At 31.6% G+C, this 19880-nt stretch overlaps 1 protein-coding gene across 2 annotated transcripts in view; it reads left to right on the top strand.

The window, feature by feature from the left end:
- LOC145276706 (QRFP-like peptide receptor) overlaps window positions 1–19880 on the top strand; it is a 983229-nt gene that overhangs the window by 271111 nt on the left and 692238 nt on the right. The window contains exon 3 of one of the 2 annotated variants that reach the window (XM_080127904.1): window positions 18202–18347. The exons of the other annotated variant lie outside the window; for it this stretch is intronic. The gene's annotated coding sequence lies outside the window, so the exon portion shown is untranslated. The remainder of the gene's footprint in view (window positions 1–18201; window positions 18348–19880) is intronic. 2 annotated transcript variants of the gene reach the window in all.

Here is a 19880-nt window from a genome sequence, read left to right as displayed (position 1 = left end):
CTATTTATCTATTGTATATATACATGTATTTTTCATTTCAATGGCTAAAGTTCTTATGCCAGATAATATACATATATATATATATATATATATATTTGTATATATATATATATTTCTGTAGAAATATATTTTCTTATAATATTTATTAATCCTTATTTAAGAAACTTAATGTAATTACAGAGCAATATAGAGAATAAATTACAAATTAATTCTTATATCAGTGAATCTATTATGCCCTTAATTAAGTGATTGAGTTTGCTCTACGAAACAGATACTGTCAAGAATTGTATAAGTCAATTGAATTAAAGAATAAATTATAAGATGGTCAACATACTGAATTTTGGAATATAACTTTTTGTCATTTATTCTCTCTCTCTCTCTCTCTCTCTCTCTCTATATATATATATATATATATATATATATATATATATATATATATATATATATATATATCGGGCTCCACACTGTCGAGCACACTTATACGTGTCTTATTAAACAAATAAATGGAAAGAATCAACTTCGAAACGTTTCTCAAGAACATTTTTACACCAACGGATTACTTCTTGAAACTAATATGGAACATGGGGGCTTTAATTAGACGCGTGAAATGAAAGGCCTCGTTTTTTTCTACAAAATGATAAAGATAACAGCACTAAGGAAAACTTTGCATTTAAAAGCATGAAACTAGCACTCTTTGAAAAGGACTTTTACGACCTGGCAAGATACATTGAATTCCATAGGAGCAAGAACTTCTTTCAGAGAAAATTCGATAATATTTTGAAAGATATCATAAAATCAAATAACCTTCTTATAAAAGCTGATAAAACTAGTAATTTCAACCAGAAACAATACAGAGACTTTATGCTAAACAAACTTAACAAAAAACTACTAAAAGACTAACAACATCCACTTATAGAAATCATCAACAATAAGAGCAGGGAAATTACAAATTAGCGGCAGAAACTTAAGGAAAATGAAGCATACATCCTACTCAAAGATCACAAACCCGACTTCCTAAAAAAGAAACAGCAACCAGATTTATTAACCCCAGTAGACCGGAAATTGGAAAATCAGGAAAAAGAATTCTGGAAAATATCAGCATCAAAAATAAAGGAAAATACAACGTCAACCAATGGATTCGCTCTGATGGTTCAGTAATATTACTGATAAGAAAAATGTGCATTCGTGCAATTCGACATCATGCATTATTGCCCGTCGCCAAAAACTCCACTTGAGTAATGAAGAGCCGCACTACGGTACTTAGCAACGGTACGCAATCGACAAAAAATAGCCAAAAGAGTTCTTTGGTTTAATCATGGGCTCCCTAGACACGAGTTAGTTGGATTATTCGTACTGCATAGCATCACCCAAGATAGCGACATTTATACATAGGTATAAAACCCTTTGTCACGATAATTAACTAAAACACCGCGGTAGAAAAGAAAATATAACTACCGGTATACCACGTTTATTTAAATTATATAAATCAGCCCTATACATGTGTTCAACTAATTGTTAATCTGGTCATAATAACATGTCTTATAAATAAACAAATAAATAAATTGAAACTTAGAAACAAATAAACGGATATAAAAGCGATGAATAAAATAAACAGTAAATAAATATAATAAACAATAAATGCATGAATAAATAAATAAATAAATAAAAAACGTGCCAATAAGAAGATGAAGCCTCCACCAGAAAATAAAAGACAATATAAAACCTAAGATAGCAAAGTAGCGACGATAAGAGTATTACTCCAGATCAAAGCGAAAACTAGGACCAATAAACAACAACCCAGTAAAAATAATAATAATACCTCCCCACTGCGACAGCTTAACCAGACGAAATCTTCCTTCTTTCCTAACTCACCACCACTCCCCTCCGTTTACCACAACTCCCTCTAAAACTCCTACTGCTCACATTCACAACGTATACCCCCACTTTCTTTCAGAAAGTAAGCCACACAAATACCTTATAAAAAATTATGTAATTTTAACTCTCGTTTCAATATCAATTTTTTTTTATCTTATGAAGTGTTATCCTTGAATTGAGATTTAACTGAAACATGTATGCACATATGTAACCAATCATGTTTGTATAATAAACTTACTATATACCAACTCTGTCCTACATTGAGCATTTTTTAATAATCACACAAGTTTCATCAGACGTACATCGATACAACCATTATACGCATATATATATATATATATATATATATATATATATATATATATATATATATGCTTGTCCTACTGATAAGAAGCTTTATCTTTCGAAATACTACGGACTAAAGTGTGTTTCTTTAGTTTATTGATTGGATGATCATATGAATTTAATTTTACTTAGAATTATTAGTAATTATTTCTTGCATTTAAGTATATAGTAGTAGTTTAGCCCGGCTTTGCTCGGACCCTATGTACTGTTCACACCTTTATGTGCATATGTATATATTATAAAGTGTGCATATGTACTGTAATTCCTTTCTATATAATAGGCTTCCTTAACTACCATAGAGAAAATTTCAAATGTTTAGACCAAAAATTGGCTAAGTTATTTCGGAGAGACAGCGGAGGTCATTTTTTTTAATTTGACACCAATTTGGACCCCTTAACATTTATTGTTTTGGGCTCAAATCAAATAAAAAATATTTGACTCATGTCCAAGTAACTTACATCTAAAATTTCAAGTGTTTAAACACAAAATTGACGGAGGGATTTGGAGAGACTTCAAAGGTAAAATCTGTTAACTCTGACCTCTTGGCAGCGACATTTTCGCCCAAAACTGATTAAACTGCATGTCTGAATACCCTTTATGTAAAGTTTCAAATGTTTAGACCCAAAATTGGCTTAATAGTTTGATAGAGATCGCAAAGGTCAAATCTTTTTTAACTTTGACTCCTTCGCAGCCAAATTTTCGACCAAAAAATGATTAAAAAGCTCTCCCTATGTCTGAATACCCTTTATGTAAAATTTCAAATGTTTAGACCAAAAATTGGCTAAGTAATTTCGGAGAGACCGCAGAGGTAGTTTAATTTAAACTTTGACCTCAATTATGTCCCCTTAGCATTTATTGTTTTAGGCTCAAATCAAATTTATAAAGTTAGATCCATGTCCAAGTAACCTATATCTAATATTTCAAGTGTTTAGACATAAAATTGGCTGAGGAGTTTGGTAGAGTTTTTAAAGATCAAATTGTTAAACTTTTACCCCTTAACAGCAAACTCTCTGGCCGAAACCCGGTTGAATAGATTTTTTCCCAAATCTCAATACACTGTATGTCAAATTTCGAGTCTGTAGACCGAAAATTAACAGAGTTATTTGGTAGGGAAATGTACACAGACAGACAAACATACATGTTCACTTTTATAGATATATAGATAAGATATATATTTAGTTTACCATGTTAAAATGTTCAAGATCTTGACTGCACTTTTTTCATAGAAAGAATCATTTAATTATGTCAATTTTTGTATATCTTTGCCCTGATTCATCAGAAAAAATAAAAACTCATTAACTTTGAAATAAAATAAAAAGGAATATCGGCATGATTACATAAATTTGAAACAACCGGAAGGGTAATTGCAATTGTATATGATATTTACGCCATGTTTAATTTTTATGTAGCTAATCACGTTTTACAGACGTATTAATATAATATGGTCATATTTTCATTATATCCACTAAAATATATTATATAATACTTTTTTAAATTATTATTTATAAACAGTTAATATTTATTGCCTTATATAATGTTAACGATAGTTAAATATAGCGAATGTGTATTTATGTTTTTATACGAAACTATTTTTTTTATTTATATTTGTTCACGCTATTAAACTTATTTCGTACAATGTAAATATATTTTTATGTTAATATAATTGTTATACTAAATAAATATTTTTATTATGTGTATTTCTACGTTTAAACAGACTTCAAGCAATATATACAATTTTGTTAGAATGAATTAACCTTTTTGTTTTCAATATGAGAGATTTTTTAATTTTTCAATACGTTTGATATTTTGCGGGGGGGGTTGTGTAAGGGCTCTATTATACTTTAAAGGTATACCGCATTATCTTTTTACATAATATAATTATTTCATTGATTAATTATATTTTATGAAGTTTAACTGTAAAAATAAATTACTAATTATAATTATATATATATATATATACGTATGTGTGTATGTGTGTATGCTTGTATGTCCGTATGTGTGTGTATGTCTGTGTGCATATGCAATTGATCAAACATTGGGAAACAACCAAGCGTTTACTATTTTACCAAACATGAAAAGCTCGGAACTATGTTATCTTCATCTTGAATTTTTCTCATATCACCTTTCGTGATTTGTTTTTCATTCAACCATCGAATGATTCCGCGAAATCGATCAGCAAGTAAACGGATCCCGTTCTGGGAATTAGAGTTTGTTTTGTTGGCAACAAAAACGGAAAATGGGAGATGCAGAATTGGGCAAATGCCTATCGATTGGCATGTGTCAGAGCGAAACAAGAAAAAAGTGAAAAAAAAAAATATGAATAATCGAGACAGAAGACGAAAATCGCGTAATTTATTGATTAAAAAAGTAAACAAAAAAAGGTAAAAAAATGTTTTCTCGACGGTAACAAAAGAAGAAATGAAGGTGTTCCCGCCAAATCATAGTTTCCTCTTCACCTGACCATCATACATATTTCATATTCGTTGATGCGAGGACGACGCGTTGCAACTCATCGAATTAAGCCCGTGTAAATCAAGAATACAAAAGAAACCACAACCTAATTTGCCCAAAAGGATGACTGCATATCAGTTATCCCTCAAGTGAGAACGAATGAACATCGGGGAATATGTTACATAATGAATACATAACCTAATCAAACGTGACAATTATATATTATTACAACTATATACTATTAAAACTTTATATTATCACAACTATATATTATTATAACTATTATTATAACTATATATTATCACAAATATATATAATCACAACTAAATTCTATTATGACTAAATATTATTTCAACTATATATTATTAAAACTATATATTAATACAATTATTTAATACTAGCTGGGCCTGTGGAAAGTCATATGTAATATATTGATGTTGGCATTCTGTAGACGTAGACGTCCAGTGTAAATGGAGGTGCTCTGATATTATTGTAGCTTTTTTGAAGTGAAAAAAAATAAACGTGACGCGTTAGCTGCTGCAGCCATCGCCAAGCCGGAAGTGACGTAGGTTTAAATTCAGGCTAGACAATAAAAAAGACGCGATGACTTTCGAAAATATTGGCTAAAAAGGAGACCCTCCCTGTCGAAAAGTGCCCAGCTGAGGGTGAAAAAAGAGTTTTTTGCCAATTTTTCGATATTTGTCGTCCGAGCTTCAAAATGATACCGATCTCGTCAAAATTCGCCGCCTTTGTCGAAAGTTTTAGGCAGACATACATACATACATACATACATACATACATACATACATACATACATACATACATACGCACACACTAACAGACAGGTGAGATTTTTATAATAGATAGTTTCAAGTTTAAAATGTAAATATCAAATATCATGGTTCAATTATGTTCTAAACATAAACATTCACTTAGAATACGACCTTGTCATATCAAATAAACAGCGTCGATTTTACGGGACTTTCGGTTTGAGTGATAATAAATCTTCTCAAATATAAGGGACGTAAGGCTGCATAATGCGTTAATTTAGTCAACATTTCCTCATATTTCGTTCATTGGATTTTTCGATCATTGATTATCGAAATTTATCAAAGACATTTCCATACAAAATATATCTTATAACACTGCCAGGTACATAATGTACATTTGTGTGTAATTTTTTAAAAATCCGCTCAGTCGTTTAGAAGTTCGTAGGAAGCGAACACACATACAGACAAAATTTCTTTTTATATAATACTATAGATTATAACAATATATTATTACAACTATATGTTAACATAACTATATATGTTTACAACTATATAATATTATAACAATATATTATTACAACTATTACAAAGCCGGCCAGAGGCTTACTTGGCCAAAATACGTGGTGAGATGACAACAATTACGGATGGCAGTTATTGCTGAAAAGTCAGTTAGGAGATTCGAAGTTTCTATCCGTCGCAGTTACCACCTGACGAAGGCCAGAGGAATAGTTGGCCCAAACCTCGTGAAACAACAACTAATAAAGATGAGAATAATAGTCCGCAATAAATAAATTAATATAAATAATACTCATCTCAATAATGAAGTCCAATTAAAATAATATATAACTATATATGTTTACAACTATATAATATTATAGCAATATATTATTACAGCTATGTATTGTTATGACTATATATAATTATAACTATATATTATTATAACTATATATTTACATTACTATATATTGTCACAGCTTATACAGCTGTGACAATATATAGTAATGTAAATATATATATTTCATAACATTATATATTATTATAACTGCATATTTTTATTGTTGTATATTATTAAAACTGTATAACTGTGTTATTACAACTATATTGCTATATATTTTTATAAATTTATATTTTATAACTATATATTATTATAACCATATAATATATATCACGTTCATATATTATCATAACTATATTATATAATATCTATATACCATTAAAACTATATAATGTCAAAACTATTTATAATTACAATTATATATTATTACAAGTTTATACTATTATAACTCCATATAAGGTGCCAACAAAGTTTGGCAACATAATATACCAAATGCTGTCTACATAATGTAGCTAGATTTTGTGGATACCCTGTGTATGATTAAAATTATATATTATTAAAACTATATATTACTAGTAGGTCGACCGGTCTTGCCGCGTCGTAAACTACACATCAACATTATAATGTAGTTAATTATTATTAATATCTTACGTATTTATTTTTATTTTAGTTTCAATTCTTTTATTTAAATTACGTTGAGTTTCTCCTACGTATAGAATATATGAACACAAAAGAGATGTAAAAAACAACAATACACTCAACGCCATATTTTGTCACATCATGGAAAACGACCACCATTTTGATTTTAACAAAGCAACTTTCCTTAAACACATACATAACAGATCCACACGACGTTTAATTGAGTCAGCTATAATCTCCCATTCCAGCAATATAATTAAGCAAAGAAAAGGTTTTTTCCACGTTGCTCCCTTTCTGTCGAAAATAATTATCAAAGAAAACAACTTAGACACCGGTTAAACGCGAAAAAAAAAAAAAATCGTAATTTCACTTAATTTTATTTTTATTTTACTTATTTACTGTATTTTATCATTATCTATTTTTAGACTCCATTTTATCACCTATTCTTATTTTTAGATACCATCTTTTAAGTTACTGCGCTATTTTATCCCAATTCAATTATTTCTAATTTCAAAAAAAAAAAAAAAAAAAAAAAGATTATTTCGTAATCTCGTGTCATTTTATTTATTTAATCTATCACCGCTATATTTCCAAACACAATTTTTAATCTCTACGATATTTTATCTTTTAGACGTAATCCAATACACTAGTTTACTCTAATTAGTTCTTCTCTCAAAAAAAAAAATGTATATACATGTATATATGACATCTAATTTACATAAGGAAAACACGCTGCTCTCCCCCATCATTATATATAGCCCCAATCCTACGACTCTCTCGTCAATGACCATCCCTCTTGAAGAAGCCCGCATAAATCGGGCGAAACGTTGAGTATCCAGGTCCTTCCACCTCCATTTTATTTCATATCGTCGGATTTAATCCAGCTCAACAATCATATATACATATATATATATTTATACTTAATTTACTCAAATAAAATTAATATACGAAAGTATAAATTTATGCGTAAACTTTAAGTATTTACTTCAAAAGTGCTCAATACGTAGGTAGAGCTAGTTAGAGAGTTATAAGATATATATGGCGATTAAGCTACACATAATATTCCGCGTTTCATCCACTCTAGGATTCTTCAGGCTTATGCGCGAATTTTTTGGTTGTTCGTTGTTTTTATATACGCATCTTCTATTGAGATTTTAGTTAGCTAATCAGCTTTCTAGTATCCACTGCGCCCTTCCTATCAGCCAATGAGCATGCACTTATCGGACAAAGGCCTATTGGGTTGACCTGATCCTTTGTGTGTGCTCTATTTAGCCTGGATATCTAGTTTCTTGATTTGTTTTAAATTTAGGTTAGTGTTTTTTTATGTTAGTTTATATATAAATGTATATATATATATATGTACATACATATATGCACATATATATACATATATATATACATACATATATGTGTGATCGTTTATGTATATTCATGTTTATTTAATTTATTTATTTGTTTATTTTCTATTGTTTTTGTTAGTTTTAAAACTATTTTGTATCGCTATCCTAGAATAAATTTTATCTTGTGAACACAGTTGTTTGCTATTTTTCTTCTACAGTTTAATAGGTGTTGGGGCTCTTTAAAACAGATCAAGAAACTAGATATCCAGGCTAAATAGAGCACACACCAAGGAACAAGTCAATCAAATAGGCCTTTGTCCGATAAGTGCATGCTCATTGGCTGATAGGAAGGGCGCGGTGGATACAAGAAAGCTGATTGGCTTACTAAAATCTCAATAGAAGATGCGTATATAAAAAAAACAACCACAAAATTCGCGCATAAGCCTGAAGATTCCTAGTGCGGATGAAACGTGGAATATCCAGTGTTGCTTAATCGCCATATATATTTTATAACTCACTATATATATATATATATATATATATATATATATATATATATATATATACATATATATATATATATATTTAAAAATTAAATAAGATACGTGTTATATTGAACACTTTAAAACCAAATAGCTGCAACGCGAATTTTTGTTTTTACCTTTATAAAATAAACAAATGTTTATTTTTAAAGAAATATATTTCGGAGATATACACTCCTTTTTCAATCTATATATATTTCTATATTTTTTCCTCTTATTCTTCGCCATGGTGTTGGATGGGAGAAATTAAGTTGAGTCCACATGATGTTAGCTGCGGATTTGTCTGTAGCTGGATAAATACGCCTGAATAACCTACCCTAATTTAATTTTCAAATTTCACTCAACGACTCTTAATCGATAACGTACCCAAATTTTCAAACCACGCGCGCCACGCGTATTTATCCAGCTACAGACAAATCCGCAGCTAACATTGTGTGGACTCAACTCAATTTCTCCCATCCAACACCATGGCGAAGAATAAGAGGAAAAAAATATAGTAATATACATAGATTGAAAAAGGAGTGTATATCTCCGAAATATATCTCTTTAAAAATAAGCATTTTTTAATTTTATAAAGGTAAAAACAAAAATTCGCGTTGCAGCTATTTGGCTTTAACGTGTTCAATGTAACACGTATCTTACTTAATTTTCATATTATTTCACTCAACACCTTTTTATGGATAACCTACCCAAATTATATATATATATATATATATATATATATATATATATATATATATATATATATCATAAGTTTTTATTTCGGTTTGATTCAAGATAATGGATCCAAGTCATATGGATATATTGTTTTTATTTTTGAAATCGCAACTTTATAATGCATAAAAGTCGATAGAACATATACTCTATAATAATATATACGAAATCTGCAAAAATTAAAATATAATATTTAAGCTTACTTTACTATCGGGCTTTGCCGGGCGTTCGTGCTAGCTTAGATAAATACTTTTGCAGTTTTAACAAAAAAGAAAGTGTCCATTTGCACTAAACATCTACAGAATGCCAACATTGATATATTACATATGAACGAGTTCCCTGTGGAATTTCCACAGGTCCTGCTAGCATTATATTATATTTAGAAAAATATCACATATAATTCCATTTTATAATGTATGCATCGTTATTTTTATACTTATCTCTTGTGGGGAATCTCTACAACGGTGTTTTTGTTAGGCCAGCTTGTAATCAGCATTTATCGTGTAACCATCAAATTATTATGATCTGGTGTGTCCACACTACGGATAATATTGAATTCTTCGACTTAATATAAACGCCATGAAAATATGTTTCTCGGCGTAGCACACAAGATATGCATGATTCTAGCACGCGTGACAGTCGGACTGACGTATAACCACGCTCTTTATTTGCATTTGTTTTCTGTTGAATATATTTTGTTTCCACTAATTAATAGGCCATGTCTTTTTTTTCAGGCCATTACAGAACCGTAACATGTTATAATCAAATGTTTAATGTTTATTTAATGGAAACATAATTTAAGCAAACATATGTTGGTCCGTAATGCCGAAGTGAGTTTCCGTGTTAATAATTAACGAAATTAAACTAGTAAATTATCTTTTCTTTTATTCATTTATTTCTGTCACATTTATTTGACCCGCATCATCCGATCAACAGGAGAAAAAAGATTGCTGCGCTCAAGCTTCCTGATCTGGGATCTTTAATATTAATTAAGGGCAGCTCTGTTGGCCTAAAACCGATTAAATCGATTTTGTACATGCGACACTTTATGCAGGAATGCATTGGAAGCAATGCAATGTTTCTAGAAAGACGCTCCGGATTAAATTAATTTACTGGACAAACATATTTGAGATTGATGATTGAACAAGAATATTTGAACAGTTTTTCCATTAAGACCGTTGAAGGCTTCTTAATTGAACACGATTGTGGAATGAAGAACAGAGACTACATTTTTGTAATATCTGCTAATATATAAATCGAATTTTGTGTGTATGCGTTTGAGTCCGTTCTCTATGAACGCCTAAACGGTCGTGCCGATATTTTTGAAATTTCACATACATATACTTCAGTTTTCTGGCAGCAGTTTTAGATAGGGTTTGCATCTGCATGCTTCGATATGTATCGATAGTCGATAATTAAAAAAACGATGAAAGAAGTCTAGCGATTTTAACTAAAGTTTACAGCTAAAAAGACTAACATCACAAACGTATTTGAGAATTTTATTACCCCACAAGCAGAAAAGGCGACATATAAATTAAACAGTAGGTTCTTTGATATAACAGGAGCACGTTCGAAATGAATGTTTCTGTTTAAAGCACAATTTCGCAAAGATACTTGACTTTTTTCATTTTTAAATAACATTCAAGCCATTATTGCCATGCAACCAGAAAGATCAAGCATATAAAATCTTTTGATATGTTCTCTGGCATCCGAAATAAATGGTTTTGCTTTGAGCACAATTGAAACATGAAATCTCTACTTTTGTATTTTAAACTTTAATGCAAGCCATTATATAGAAAATTAATTTTATAAAATCAACAGTAAGTTTTTACAGTACAATGTAGACTACAATATATTATGAACTTTGTTACAACGGAGGAGCATGTTCGGCTTCTTTTAGGTGCATCGCGATGGGTCCCTTAGGCAACCAGTCGATTTGATTGCAAAATGGGCTATTTCATCGATTTCGATGCTAATAAAAAATATGGGAGTGTTGAACACTCGATGAGTATCATTCAATCCCGAGTAATGTCAATCCAACCTGCTAGTACATATATATATATATATATATATATATATATATATATATATATGGAGAGAGAGAGAGAGAGAGAGAGAGAGAGAGAATAACACTGAACCCGTTTTAAAACACATTAACACATTCAGATCTATTCTTTTCTTCTTTTTTAAGATAAAATTTGAAAAAATAAAATGAAATAATTTTTCTGTATCTTAGTGTGTTTTAAAACAGTTTTTCTTATTTGTTTCAAGTTGCTTTTGAAAAGCTCCAACCTCTGTCTCATCACCGCAATATTGCATCCCTGTGTCTGTTTTAGTAATATCATAATGAAATGTTATTTGATGAAATCGTTGCACTTGTTTCGCCTCGGCGTAAATATACTCGACAAGCCGGCTTGATAACGAACTCACACCCCTTCACTGTTGACGTCTCTAAATGCCAGAAAGCTTTTTACTGTCATAGTTTGTTCCCAAGAATAGCTAACCTTTGAAATTCCCTTCCTGCTACCTGTTTCCTGACTGTACTGATATGCAGAAGTTGAAATGTAACGTAAACTAACATCTTGGTAATTTTCTCTCGGCATGGTCCAAGTAGGGATACGCCTTGTTAGAGGTCAACGTGAGTAAAAGACAAATATATATATATATATATATATATATATATATATATATATATATATATATATATATATATATACATATATATATATATATATATATAAAATTGCAATTAAAATACCAAAATGATCCAAGATGGTAAAATTAAAGTATATTATAAATATTAAAGAATTAATATTTATAAAGTTATCTCAGAGAGATGTAACAGCTCGATAAAACCAAATAGGAGATAGAGCTTATAATACGAGCAAACATCTTACTTGAAAACAAAAAAAGTGAAGCAGAGGGAATATGGTAAAGAAAAAGGTGATTACACATGAATGGATAGTCACAGTATTTTTTATCTTCCGCCAGACTATCCATTCATGTGTAATCACCTTTTTCTTCACCATATTCCCTCTGCTTCACTCTATTGTTATAAAGTAAGATCTTTGACTTACTTGTTGTTTCATCAAATACTTTTGCATGCAAGATCCGATCCCGCATTTTGCTAATTCCTACCCTCTGATGAGAAGGAAAGTATTTCTTCGAAACCCCGCGGATTAAGGACTATCCACTTATCTAGTGTTTCCTTTTCAGATTAAATATGTTTTTATCTCATTTAAAAGTGTTTTTAACATGTTTTATTAACTGTTTGCTCGTATATATATATATATATATATATATATATATATATATATATATACATAATTTCTGTGAAAATATACTTTATTTCCTTATAATATATACAAGTCCTTATTTAAGACGTTCTGTTTAATTACAGAGCAATATAATGAATGAATTACAAAATCTTATATTCCAAAGTTCATGATGTTGACCATCTTACAATTGTATTATTTTAATTCCGTCGAAATTTACAATTCTTTACAGTATCCGTTTCGTATCAAAAAATCATCCACATACAGTACTGTTTCGCTGTTTCACAGCTCATCTGTGCGGCTAGATATAAATATATATATATATATATATATAGAGAGAGAGAGAGAGAAAGAGAGAGGGAGCACTTTTTAATGGTACAAAAAGTGTCTCAAGATTTCAAAGAAATATAAAAACAAACCCTAGGGGCTCTTCTCGCCAACAAATTCATCGGGAAGTAATCGTTGGACTTGAAAGATACAAAAGATGAATTCAAATTCCCATATACTCGGAAATCCATGAGTAAAATTTTAAAAGAGAGAAAAAAAGTGAGGAACACGAATAAAATAATATATATGTATAATTAAGATGAAAGGGATGTGGGAACCATTAAAAAATATCTCTGATCCTACGAATTCTTTTTCTTGGCAAGTCGACGGTTTACGTAAAAGAATTTAGATTGACTCCAAAATCTTCAGAGGATTTTAAGAGTCAGCTCAGTCCAAAACTCTAAAACAATCCATTTTATCGCCACTAGCAGAATCGTTCTCATACCTCCTCATATTTACATATTTTTATATTTTATTGTATATATATTTTATACGAATTCTCATTCGCCTTTTATGTCCCTCTTTTGCTCTTTATTCTTGCTCAAATATCTCCAAGTATTTCCTCTTACGTGTTAATTTGATTCGTATTTTGTATATTTTAAAGCCAACGATTAACTCCAGATGAGTTGGTTAGTAAAAGGGGCCTCTAGGGTTGGTTATTATAATTTTTTCCAAGCAATATATATATATATATATATATATATATATATATATATATATATACATACATATATATATATATATGGTTATTATAATTTTTTCAAAGCAATATATAAATGTATATATACATACATACATATATATATGCATATATATATATATATATATATATATATATATATATATATACGTCAGGAGATTAATAAATCTATGAGAATGTATTATCTGAGTGCACCAACCATGTATCCCTGGATTGGTAAATGTTTCCTTCCTAAGAAATGAATGTGTTTCTTATTTACACCTAAATCCGATAGATTATTACTTCCCGTCGCGTCTCGGTTCGTCCATTTGTATAGAATTCTACGTTAATGTCGATAGATAAGTCGGGGCGAGGCGACACTGCTATATCTCACAAATCCAAACAGCCTTCGACTTAGTTCGTATACACCGCAAATAGATTTGATAGTTAGATACATTTTAAAGATACTGCTGCACCGAATTCTAGTAAGATACATATTTTTTTACATGGCTGTCACCATTTATCAAGGCCCGGAAGCCACTCGGGAATAAGGATTATTGCGTGAACAGTAATCAGTAGGATAGTATCGTAGTAATCGTTAGTATTGGAGATTTGATAAAGTGTCTTACTTAAGGGGTGATTCATCAGGAATTTGTCTATGTTGGACTTGAAGCCATCCAAGTTGTAGTACGGTGGGAAACAGGCAAACGGAAGAGAGTTCCACAGGCGTTCACTTCTGAGAGAGAAGCTTTGTTCATGGAATCTACGTTTGGATTTTGGAACAAATAAAGAGTGGGGAAAATTACTGACAGTGGCTTCAGCTAGACGGGGGCTTTTCGTGAAAGATAAGCGAGGGGGACCAGAGATTCGAGCTCGGACGAGCACTTGCCATGGAAATAACAATAAAACAAACACAGGCTCGACATCACTTCTGGAAGAGAGAGGTTACAGGGAAGAGAAAAGTGCATCCCCCACTAAGCTACGAAGTCTATTTTGTACTCTGTCAAGGCAGGATAGGCTGTGTTTAGCAGCTCCAGCCCAGATGTGGCAACAGTACTCCATCATTGGACGTACCTCGCTTTTATATAGATAGAGAATTGCATCAGTAGTGAGATATCTTCTGGGGCGGTAGAAGGATCCTACCATTTTCCCAGCGACCCGGGCAACAGACTTGATGTATGTGTTCCATTTCAGATCAGGAGTAAAGGTACACATCCAGAAGCTTGTCAAAACATTGAGCCTCCCCAAGACGAGAGCCATCCATTTCAATTGATGCCAGATGGGGATCAGAGCGTTGATGATGTAAAGATAGGAGCTTGGTTTTAGATCCTTTAAAAGTAACCTCTTCCCCCACTGTTCCACGCACTCAAGATCAGAGGAGAGAGATTTAGAGAGAACTTTATCATTTATGGCCTTTGATGTGTTGCCATAGATGGTCGTGTCATCAGCATAGATGTCAACGAATGATTTAAGTATGTGTTTTTGGGAGATCATTAATGTAGATTAAGAAGAGATTTGGGCCCAGGATTGATCCCTGAGGGATTCCAGCATTAATATTGCGGGCCTCTGATTTCTGACCATTAACCGCTACTCTTATGAGCCTATCAGAGAGAAATGATTTAATAATTTAGAAAAAAATTCCAGTTATACCGTAGCTGGAAATCTTGTGAAGTAGGCCTTTATGCCATACCTTATCGAAGGCCTTTGATATGTCAAGAGCAATTTCCCTAGAAAGGAAGCCTTTGTCGAGAGATTCACTAATCCTATGAGATATAACCGTTAGCACATCTGCTGTAGATCTAGCAGAACGGAAACCATATTGCATGTCACTAAGAAGGTTGTTTCTGTTGAGGTGGTTGACTACTTCTTTATCTAATATGGATTCCAGCAACTTACTCATGACACATAGGAGACTTATTGGTCTGTACTGAGAGGGAGCTGATTTTTCACCTGAATTCTCAGATATAGGGCATACTGATGAGATTTTCCAGGGTGTTGGAAAGCACTTCTCCTAAAGGCAACGCTTAAACAGTTTTGTAAGTATGGGGGAAAGTTCTGGTCGAAGCTTTTTCAACACTATAATTGGAATGCCGTCTCAGCCAGTTACTTTACTGTCAAGATTCTTGATTAGCTTGGCGACCTTACGCACAGATATTTGTATGTTGCATAGTGTGTTGTCTGTTATGGGAAGAAATACGGGGAGTTCATGGCCTTCGTCGCAAAGGGTAGAATTAGCTGTAAAGTTCTTGGCAAATAGTTTGGCCTTGTCTAATGCTGACGAGATGACCTCAGGTCCATTGATGATGGTTAGGATAGAACGCACGCTTCTGTTCAGGATCTTGTTTTCTATTTGCCAAAACTGGTGGGAACCAAGCCGCTGCTCAGCTACTTTGGATTTGACGGACTGAAAAAAGAAAATGAGGCCCAATAATCTAAGCCCAACTTCGTCGGGGATACTAATGTTTATTAAAATTACCTCTATTTCCCGCCTTGTCCCACATCACTGTGTTAGGTTTAATAGCTCCGTTTTATATATATATATATATATATATATATATATATATATATATATATATGTGTGTGTGTGTGTGTGTGTGTGTGTGTGTGTGTGTGTGTGTGTGTGTAAGTACATTTGAAGCTAAAACTGCAAAAAAAAACATTTTGTATAAAATAAACAGGTGTTTATTTTTAAAGAAATATATTTCGAAGTAAAACTCCTTTATCAATCTTTTTTCTCTCTTCTTCCACGACATGATGTAATGAGAGATAGTTCGATGAAGAGTCCACGTGATGTTGTTAACTACGGGGGTTTTTTGAAGCCGGATTTAAATTTCACTCAACGTTTCGAACGGATATACACAAAAATAACTACCCATATATATATATATATATATATATATATATATATATATATATATATATATATATATATATGAAATAAAAATTAGAATAAAATTTACCAAAATGATCCAAGATGGTAAAACTAAAGTATATAATAAATATTAAAGAATTAATATTTATAAAGTAATCTCAACCAGATGTAAAAGCTCGATAAAACCAAATAGGAGATAGAGCTTATAATAAAAGCAAATAGTTAATAAAACATTAAAAAAACACTTTGAAAAAGAGTTAAAAAACATATTTAATCTGAAAAGGAAACACATAACGTATATCTTATTTTTTTTATTAATATCATTGGAATTTTTCCCCTTTTTCCTTGTACATATTTGTGAATTATTCCACGGATTTCGGCCTTTTGTATTATTTTGGACCATCTTCCAATTACGCGATTTCCTTTGATTTTACTTCTGCTAATGGAAATTTAATTAACTTTCTTGGATTTACCTTTTTGGATTTTACTGTCATTGGATACTTTACCTTTCACCAGACTATCCATTCAGGTGAAATCACCCTTTTATTCACCATATTCCATCTGCTTCACTTTTTGTTATCAAGTAAGATCTTTGACTTACTTGCAGTTTCATCAAATACTTTTGTATGTAAAATCCGATCCCGCATTTTGCTAATTCCTACCCTCTGGTGAGAAGAAAAAGTATGTCTTCGCAACTCCGCGGATTAAGGACTATCCACTTATCAAATGTTTCCTTTTCAGATTAAATATATTTTTAACTCTTTTTCAAAGTGTTTTTAGCATGTTTTAATAACTATTTGCTCTTTTATATATATATATATATATATATATATATATATAAATGTGTGTGTTCGTGTGTCAGTGTGTGTGTATGTGTGTATGCGTGCGTGTGCGTGCGTGTATATTTATATATACCAACACACGTGTATATATATACATATGCAGTCACGCACACACGCATATTCAGGTGCTTGTGAGTGTGTATGCGTGTATATAGATATATATTTATTTTATTACCGTTTCATCTGTTTAATTGCAGATGTTTCTGTTACCAAATCCTATCAACGATCCAGCAACTTCGTCAGACTTGAACAGAAGTGGTTATTATGATTAGGAAGAACGATATTAGTCTTTCCAAATCATAATAACCACTTCTGTTCAAGTCTGACGAACTTACTGGATCGTTGATACGACTCGGTAACAGAAAGATGTGTAACTAAACAGATAAAACGGTAATAAAATAAAAAAATATGTATGTTTGCTCTGCAATAGTATTGAGCACCTCCTTCAGGTTTTTACTAATTACCATTTTGCTATATATATATATATATATATACGTGTGTTAGTATATAAAAATTCACACAGACAAAAACCTCCGTACGTACCTAAAAATATGCTATGTCCAAAGTACATATTCCTGTTTATTTTTTTTTCATTTTATGAATATATTTTCTGCCGAGTTTTCAATCTGTCTGCAGTTGAAAAATGTCTGTATTTGTGATTTGTTCTTTTGCGTTTTTTTTCTCTTGTTAAATAGCATTTTTCTACCCGTTGCTGTCGGCTCTGCGTGTGGCCGTGCGCCGTTTACATATTCCCATTCGGCTTCGAAGAAACGCGGTTAATTCGAAAAACGGATACGAAAACCCAAAGTCTGATGCAAATTATTTTTCTTTGCAATTAAATGTAAGTTGATTTTAATAAAAAATAATTCAATATCTAAGAGTTTTCTTTTCTGAAGGAGTTTTATTATCTTATCAAATTTTGACTCAGATCAAAAGAAATGGTCAGCAGATATTTTTGAACGTAAGCACATGTAGTTTTCACATTATATCTATTTTTATTCTGGTTGGCTGGTTGTTTTTGTTTTACAGCATATCAACCCTTTTCAGGTTATTTAATGCTGAATCCAAAGATTTTGAAGAAATTTTTTTTAATAGAATATATTTGTTGTTTTCAAGTCGGTTTCTATTTAACCCATAGTTGGAACCCTAACAGGTACTACCACTCCGGGTCAGAGTGAACCTGGGAGCAATGACAATTTAAGTGATCGTCTATGGAAAGTATTTGTAGACATTGGATTTGAAAACGAATATAATATAATCTACATGGAAGCAGTGTACTGGTAACGTGTTCCACAGCTGGGAATCTCTTTCAAAGAAGATCTGTCTGTAGAAAGTTTAACCGGCGTTAGACACATAGAGGATGAAAGGCGATGAGTTATGCTGCGAATGTTTTACAAGCAGAAAGCAAAATGTACAGCTCAATCATCCATCTTTCATGAAAATAATGATAGAGTAGAGAAATACTAGCAGCTGTAACGTGATGTGGCCGTTACATTCGACCTGTGTTATTACATTTCAAGCACTTGCACACACACACGTTGTCTAAGACTTCGTTTCAAAGCAGCAAATAAAAAGGGAAAGAACTCAGCATTTTTTAAATACAAATGCAATGCATTTAATTGTGTTTCCTACAAAACAACACCTTTTATTAACTTTCAACTCTTTTCATGGGCACATGCGCTTTACAACATTGTGCCATAAAACAAGTGCTTTTTAAAAGTCTCTGTCCTCGCCACCTAACGCCGGCCACATACAGCGCTTTCTCACCCGGACTTCATACGTCCATCTTCCTCGGACACTTTCCTTCTCGTCTCAACCACGTGCTGTCCTCTTTTTCTCCTTTTTTTTCACCTCCTGCACTTGACGTCAGCGCGTGCATTGCTTAATTTGCATATATAAAAATATGAGATATTTTATTGTTCTGCACACGCATCAGTGTTAACCTTGTGTTAATTAATGATAAGTTCACAACTTTTCGGCCACTGCACACTCGTGCATAAAAAGCATTATTTTAATTAGCATTAGTTTACGGAATTAGATAGTTAGATATTGACTACATTAATATTCAATCACACAGAAAAGCGTTCGAATTCCATCAGACACTGGGCCACCTATAACACATTCGGTCAGTATTCTTTTATCTTTTTGATTTCTTCATTTAAATTTGGTATATAATGAAGATACTCTTTCCAAGAACTTCTAATCTTTGGTTTTCCTTCACTGCTCCCTGTTTTCCTGACTGTATTAACATGTAAACGTTTAAATGTAATTTTTTGTTTTATTTTATTCTTTTTTTTTTTTTTTTTTTTGCTTACCTTCATCCCAAACAAGGCATATCGCCACTTAGACGTAAGGGGCTACTAATGTAAATCAT

This window comes from Euprymna scolopes, chromosome 5 (genome assembly GCF_053919585.1).
Source record: "Euprymna scolopes isolate OS-2025 chromosome 5, ASM5391958v1, whole genome shotgun sequence".
Lineage (NCBI taxonomy): Eukaryota > Metazoa > Mollusca > Cephalopoda > Sepiida > Sepiolidae > Euprymna > Euprymna scolopes.
Note: the sequence above shows the minus strand (reverse complement) of the source record. Positions and strands in the feature narration are given on the sequence as shown.